Raw genomic sequence first — 8,233 nt, 5'->3', positions numbered from 1 at the left:
TTCAAAGATGGTAACCACTGTGCCTAAGGTTGTATTCTATAGTTAGTTATTGGCAGGGCCAAGATTAGAACCATCCTGCTTCTTAATCTAGTTCTCTTTCTGTCTGCTATATCACACTGTCTCTCCATCTTTTTCTGAAGGAGAAATCAAGTTGGATTTTTTTTAAAGCAGTCTTTACATTGAGTTATAACTATATGAATGAATAAATCTAAGAAGCATTTATTAATGTGCTAAGCACTGTGCCTGGGATACAAACAGAGAATCAAGACAGTCTCTGTTCTCCAGTTGCTTAAATTCTTATTGGGAGAGAGAACCCATAAATAGGAGTTCAGCTGCAAGGGCAGATGTGTATAGCAGCAGAGCTGATGTCAGGAACCAAGAGTCCTTAGGTTTTTTCAGTAGGTCAAATGACAATCCCCAGGAATGTGGAGGGTAAAAATGCAGGTCGGGTGGTAAGGCTTGGTGGTCCTCCATCTCACTAGAAGGAATAGAGTTACTCAGTCAGTGTGCATCTATTAAGTACCGACTATGTGTTAGGCACTGTCCTAAGCTCTAGGAATACAAAGAGATGTAAAAAGACAGTACCTGTTCTTAAGAAGCTTACAGTTTAATGGGAGAGAGAACATGCAAACAATCATATGGAGGATAATTTGAAAATACTCAACAGAGGGAGGGCATTAGAATTAAGAGGAATCAGGAATTAATGATTCCTACCTCATCAAAGTAGGTGGAACGGTGTGGGTACAGCACAGGGTTTAGAATCAGGAAGACTCACCTTCCCAAGTTCAAATCTGGCTTCTGACACTTACTAGCTGTGTGACCCCTGGCAAGTCACTTAAGCCTGTTTCCCTCAATTCCTCACTAGTAAAATGAGCTGGAGAAGGTAATAACAAGCCACTCCAATATCTTTGCTAAGAAAACCCCAAAATGGAGTCACAAAGAGTCTGAAATGACTGAACAATAACAAAATCTCATCCAAGCAGTATGAGCCATCATATAGTCCAGATGGGATCTGGTCAGCTGAGGCTGGAAGAGGGAGCAAAGGGAAACCAAGGGAGTAAGGCATCCTACATGTACATGGGAATGGGAAGACAGACCACAAATTCTGAAACTGCCAACAGCCAGGGAAGTAGAATTAATGTGAATAGAATGGTTAGGAAATTCTGTGGGAGGAGTGAGAATAGTTCTAGAGAGAATTTTGTTGCCTTGGTGACCAAAGGAGGCTAAAGAGTTGTTAAATGAAACAGACAACTCTTAACGTGGGCAGGCAGGCAGCAGTTTTTTGAGGGACCGGCAACACCCCTGGGTATGTAAGTGTAAATGCTATATTCCCTTGATTAAAGATAGAAAGATGGCATCTATGGCAGTGGAACAGAGTAAAGTCAGTTTTTGGCCATTGGCAGTTTCTTAGCACTATCTCAGATACCCACCTCTGTCCCTATATCTAAGTATCCCCTTGATAGAATGCCTTTCCTTTCCCTTCTTGCCCATCCTCAGAAATATCCGAAGTTTATGAACCTCTTTTTAAAATCACATACTTCTCATAAAACACCCTACACATATAATTTTCTTGGTTCATACTTTATTCAAATAAAATTAATAATTTACTACGATTTAAATGCAACTAAATCTTAAAATTCAATAAAAGAATGTGATACACATGGATATATTTATTGATTAAATATTTTACAATGTTCAGATTTATACATTATTAAACTGATAACCATGATAATGCTATTGTTAACTGATTGATAGACTTGTTTGGGAAATAAAGTTTCTTAATATGTAGTATCATTGAAGATATTAAGGCTTATAATTCTTTTTCAACCACTACTTGAGATATTTTGTCTTTATAACAGCCTCAGGACAAAACACACGCAAATAAGCTGTTACAAGTAGTAATAAAATTTGTATTCCTTTGTTTGATAAACCAGAGATCTCTTAATTAACGCTTAGCCAAAACATACGATTTTTCCATTCATAAGCTTGTTTCTACAATCTCTTACAAGATGAAGCTATGAACTCTTCTCATTCCAAGATCAAATGTGTCATTTGCCCATGGAAAATAGATTTCATATCTAATCATGATTAAAATAGCTAGGTCTCTAAAATAAGATGAGAATTGCTTCCTTAAGAAACTAAGTACTTTGGGCCAACTGGGTGTATTGTAGCCATCTCAAATTCAACACATTCAAAATAACTAATTCTCTTTCACTAGTACCTTTCCTTCTCTTATATTAACTTACATATACTTGAAAATGTACATATTGTTTCCCTCTACAGAATGTAAGCTCCTTGAGGACAGGGACATCAATTTTTGTCTTTTCATTCCCAGTGCCTACCGCATAGTAGGCACTTAACAAATGCTTATTGATTGATTTCGATAACACCATTTGCTCCATTCACTTGTCATAAAAAATAGGATGACTTTAGTTTCTAATAGTGCCAATCCTTGAGACACAGTGAGTGCTTAATAAATTAATTGCTGACTAATCCTCATTAGTCTCACTAAGAAAAAAGTTCTCCTTTTAGCTCAAATATCCTAAGTAAATTGACATGGGAAAACCGCTATGTTTCACAATAATATGGAAGTACCTTATGAGTTGCCCTCAAACTGACACACAATTTTACAAGCTATTTCTTCTAATGGACTGTTTCTTTAAAGATAAAGTTGATTACTTTTTTTTTTTTTTACTGATTATTACTTTTGTAACAACTCAAAAAACTGTTATATACTCACATATTTCTCCATACCCATAACTGTGAAGCTTACAATGTGTCCAAATTGGGAAAGGTCATATTTTTAACAGAACGCATCATGAAGGAACATTGTTTCACTAGAAACAGAGAGAGAGAGAGAGAGAGAGAGAGAGAGAGAGAGAGAGAGAGAGAGAGAGAACTTTAAGAAAATTAAACTTCAGTTGTTAAAGAGTTATTTCAACTTTAAAAAGTTGCAGTTTTTTGTGCTTAAGTAACAATGAGAAAGAGTAGTTATTATGTTACTTTTAACTTCCACACCAAGGTTATTTAACACCGTTTGTCTTTACATAAATGCTTCATGTTCAAATGAAGCAAGCAGTGTGAAATCCATCTGTGTCATGAGCCCACCCTGGCTCAAATTTGGCCTCATTTGTAATTTTTTGTTCAGTTATTTCAGTTGGGTCTGACTTATGACCCCATTTGGAATTTTCTTGGCAAAGATACTGGAATGGTTTGCCACTTCCTTCTCCAGCTCATTTTACAAATGAGGAACTGAGGCAGAGAGGGCTAAGTGACTTGTCCAGGGTCACTCAGTTAATAAATGTCTGAGGCCAGATTTTGAACTCATGAAGATGAGTCTTCCTGACTCTAGCCCTGCCACTCCATCCACTGTGTCACCTAGCTAGCTGCCTCCATTTGTAATATAGTATTAAATAATTGTGTCATATGCAATGTCTGGAGTTAGTCAGTCAACAAGCATTTATTAAGCATCTTCTATGTTCCAGGCACTGAACTAAGAGCTGGTGATTTTACAAAGAAAGGCAAAAACAGTTTCGGCTCTTGAGGCACTCAACAATTTAATAAGGGAGACAACATGCAAACAACTGTGTACAAACAAGACATAGACAGGATAAATGAAAAGATAATGAAGAGAGGGAAGGCACTAGCATTAAAGGGCATTAGAAAAGGCTTCTTGTAAAAGGCAAAACTTGGAGGTATCCAGAGAAGCCAAGAGACAGAGGCAAAGAGGGAGAACAATTCAGGCATGGAGGATAGCCAGTGAAAATGCCTCTAGTTGGGAAATGGAGTGTCTTGTGCAAGGAAGGACACCAGCATCACTGGGTTAAAGACTTCATGGTAGGGAGTAAGGTATAAGGAGACTGAAAAGGTAGTTGGGGGCCAGGTGATGAAAGGGTGCAAAACAAAGGATTAATTTATATTTGATCCTGGAGGTAAAAGGGAGCCACTGGAATTCACTGAGGCCCGGTATGTGTGTGTGAGTATAATCAGATTTGTGTTTTAGGAAGATTAATTTGCCAGCTGAGTAGTGGATGGATTGGTGTGGGGAAAGAGTTGAGGAAAGGCGACCAACCAGCAGGCTGTTGCAATAGTTCACATGTGAAGTGATGAGGGTCAGTACCAGGTTGATGGCAATGTCTGGGGAGAGAAGGGGGCATATGCAAGAGATTTTGCAAATGTAGAATACACAGTCCTTGGCCACAGACTGTATATAGGGGAGGGTGTGTGCATGTTTGTGTGCATGCATGTGTATGTGTGTGTGTGTGTGTGTGTGTGTGTGTGTGTGAGAGAGAGAGAGAGAGAGAGAGAGAGAGAGACAGACAGACTAGGAAATGAGGATAACAACTGTGAGCCCGGATGACTAGGATAATGGTACCACCTTGGACAGTAAAAGAGGAATTTGGAAGTGGGGTGAGTTTTGGGGAAAAGATATTGGTTTTACTTTTATACATGTTGGATTTAAGATATCTCTAGTAGATTCAGTTTAAGATGTCCAACAAACAGAGATGGAAGTCTAGAGGTTAGGAAAGAGGATAGGGGTGGATAAGTAGATATGAGAATTATCAGCATAGAGATGATTATCGAATCCATAGGATTCTGGAAGAGTTGATGGGACTACTAAGAGAAATTATAACATATAAAGAGAAGAAAGTCCAGTACCAGCTTTGGGGGATGTCTTACTGGGCATAACCTGGATAAATTAGGTCCAGCGAAGAAGACAGAAGGTGGAGTCAGACAGATAAGAAGAAAACCAGGCAAGAGTAGTTTCATGAAAACCTAGAGAGAAGAGGGTGATCCAGGAGAAGAGAGTGATAGAGAATATCAAAGGACAGAAGTCAAGGATGAGGATTGAGAGAAGATTATTAGATTTGTCAATTAAGAGATCATTAGGAACTCTGGAGAGAACAGTTTCAGATTGGAAATCAGACTGTAGAGAATTAAAAAGAGCGAGAGGAAAAGAAGTACTCACTCGTTGTAGAGAGCTTTCTCAAGGCAGTTAACCACAGAAAGGAAGAGAAATAAATGAAGATAGCTATCAAGAACAGATGGGTCATATGAGGGTTTTCCAGAGGATGTGAAAGACATAGGTGTGTTTGTAGGCAGTAGGGAAGTAGCCTGTAGACAGTGAGTGATTAAACTGAATCTCACTTTTGTTGATCTTTTTTGAACTTTGCTTTCATTTTTAAAAATGGATATTATTTATTGGGGAATTCTAAAAAAACCCCAATAATTTTCACCACTGCTTCATGTCCCACCAAGAGAGGACAGGCAGCAGTTCCCTCTTTCCCGAAAGCTCCTTCCAGGAAACCGGTCAATGACCAGTTGAAACATGCAAACTTCACCCTTTCCCTTAACTCCCATTGCCTAGGCTCAGGTCTTGGATCATGATATTTAGTTAATTTATTATTTTACCCTTATTGGAGGTGGGGGAAGAGGGAATGCAGTTCAGATTCCACCTCCTGCTCTGGACACATAGCCCATGTTTATTCTGCCTTCACTTTTTATTTTTTATTCAGCTTGTTTCTGAAAACGCTAAGTACCTTGCCAAAGAGAACATCTGAAACACAGAGACCCTATCCTGAAGTTCACGAAAATGAAGGTAATTCTTTCCTTTGATGAGAACAGAACTTCACTGTTTGGGGCCAAAAGCAAATTATAAAACTTACAGAACAGTGAACAGGTACAATACAGTCTTGAAAACAAGCTATAAAAATAAGAACAGAACAAGGAATACATTTTCATTCATGACAAGATGTATTATTTTAGTCATGAGATGAATAGATCATCATCTTATTGATTTGAGCTCTTTGTTTTTGTCTTTTAATTTTATTTGTGAAGTATCATAAGTATTTTAACTAGATTTTAACATCTTTTTAAAAGATGGTTGATATTTCTCAGTACTCATAGAACTCTCTCCTTTAACAAAGTAGTTAACTAATAAACTGACACATTGATCATGCCTGATAGACATAATCTTTATGCTACACTTGTGAAATTTTAACCTTTTTACCTCAGGGATAGGGATAACCTGTGATTTCATTGGCAGAGGGAACTCCTGAGTGAGGAAGATCCTTTTGCCTATAATATAGGTTAGCACCTTTTCTAAAGTGTTAGAGCATTTCCTAGAATACCGAGAAGTAAGGGACCTGTCCAGGTTCACAGTTCAATATACCCAAGGCTAGATTTGAAGCTAAGTCTTTAGGGCTTAGAGGCCAGTTCTCTATTCACTAGGTCACGCTATCTACATTTTCACAATACTGATTATAATTTTGAAATCTGGGAGGCATATAATATACTCATATCATGCTGCAAACTTTAAGATTTCAGGAAAATTTTTTGTGTAAAAAATCTTAAAACATTTGACAGCTCAGAAACTTATTATGAAAAGCACCAAGATATGAAAATATAATAACTAACTGTGGGACAGATCCCTAAAATGATCTGATCTTTTCCTCCACTGAGCCTTCTTTCTGCTCTGCAGAGGTTTGTAATTATGGGAAGCAGAGAGTAGCTTGGTTTGAACTTTAGCAAGACTTGTTACTTAACTATGACTGAAGAAGCAACATAGATACTCCTTAGAGACACCCACAGGGAGAGAGATTGTGTTGCAATGCAGCAAGAGAGCTTCAGAGGTCATCTTATCCAACTCCTTCACTTTATATATGGGGGGAGGAAGGGAGGGAGAAAGAGAAGAGAGGGGGGAGAGGGGAAAAGGAGAAGGGGGGGGAGGAAGAGGGAGGAAAGGGAAAAGGGGGGAAGGGAAGAGAGAGGTAGAGAAGAGAGCGATTTGCTCAGGTCCTCAGATTCCAAATTCACTTTGCAAGAGTACTTTGACACAGACCAACTAGCCAATCTTCCAGGTTATGCTTAATTAATTGTACAAGGCACCAGGGAATAGGGGTTAGGGAAAGAGAAATGCATAGAATTTGACCTTGAAGCTGCTTCGTAAGAACTTAGAGCAAGACAGGATAGAAACAGGCATAAGATATGCATCCACAGGAAAAATATTAAACTAAATACATGACATAGTGATCTGCAAATTATACTCATCCAATTAATCAATTTATGAAGCAGCAGGTGCTGTGGTAAGCACTGGGGATGTACAGACAAAAATGCAATTGTACCTGCCCTCTTTGGGACAATTTAGACAAACACACACGCACTCCGCACAAACGCAAACAAAGAATGCTGTATCTATCCCCACTTCTTTTGGTCTGTTAATCCCTAAAGTGCATTCCATCTACTGTGTGATCATTCATTCAACAATTATTTATTGATCTCCTAACTGTGATGGACACAAAGATGACTTAAGACAGGCCCTTTTTTGGAGGTGCTTACAGTCTAATGGGAGATAAGGAATGTAGATAAGTAAGGAATGCAGATAAATAAGACAGGCATATTGTACTATGTCCTGTGAAAGTATGAACTAAGGACTGGTTTGTTAGTTCGTGTGGGGGCTGGGGAGGAGGCGGAGAACTCATCTTGGCCTACCGGGATCAGGTGACCCGGTTGCTTAACACCTGTTGGGTCTTTTACTCGTTTTAGTTTCCAGCTGCGCCCACCCCTCTGAAACTCGGGCCACACTCCTCCCCACGCCCACTCCTCAGAAAAGGAATTGCCACAAAAATTGTTTTTCTGGCTCTGTCACGCATGGTCTGTCAATTCAAAGACTGCTCGGGTCAGAGAAGTCACTTTGCATAGCACCATTGCAGGGAACAGCAAACTTTTCTCTTCCCTCCAACCCTTACCCGGCTACCCCCTTCCCCCTCTCAGTTTCAGGCCCTCCGGACCAGCGTGTTAACGTTAATGCATTATTTTAGTCCCAATGGTGGTGGGGAAAGGGGAGAGAAAATGTTCGTAGTCTAAGAGGGTCTAAGGGTCCCAAAATGTTGTGAAATAGTTCCACATTAGAAACCTGCCTTCCCTTTCGGAATAGAACCCGCAGCTCTAGAAATAAAGATCTGCCACTCGTGCTCCTCCTCCGGCTCTGCCAGATTGGTGTTCCTGGGCCGTGACGTCGTGGCAGGCTGGAAGCTGTGGAGAGGGGAGGGTTGGTTTGCGACAGTGGTTGTGGGTGTTAGCCAGGAAAGCGCGGGTGACGGGGGCAGGGAGGTTGGCTCACTGTACCTGCTGGGTTCTGAACGCGGGTTGAGCAGCCAAGAATCCCACGGCGGCGATGGAATGCTAGCACCGCCGGAGTTTATTTTCGAACGTTTTGTTGCTCTTTCCTTAC

General features: G+C 39.9%; 1 long non-coding RNA gene across 1 annotated transcript; it reads right to left on the bottom strand.

Annotated features, from left to right (window-relative positions):
- Positions 1-409: 409 nt before the first annotated feature.
- LOC118850060 lies at positions 410-2,828 on the bottom strand. Its single transcript, XR_005010453.1, has 3 exons — positions 2,741-2,828; positions 1,539-1,540; positions 410-478 (listed from the first exon to the last, which is right to left on the bottom strand). It is a non-coding gene; the product is annotated as an uncharacterized LOC118850060 (long non-coding RNA).
- Between the last annotated feature and the right edge of the window lie 5,405 nt (positions 2,829-8,233).

Source organism: Trichosurus vulpecula, chromosome 5 (assembly GCF_011100635.1).
Source record: "Trichosurus vulpecula isolate mTriVul1 chromosome 5, mTriVul1.pri, whole genome shotgun sequence".
In the NCBI taxonomy this organism is placed as follows: Eukaryota; Metazoa; Chordata; class Mammalia; order Diprotodontia; family Phalangeridae; genus Trichosurus; species Trichosurus vulpecula.
Note: the sequence above shows the minus strand (reverse complement) of the source record. Positions and strands in the feature narration are given on the sequence as shown.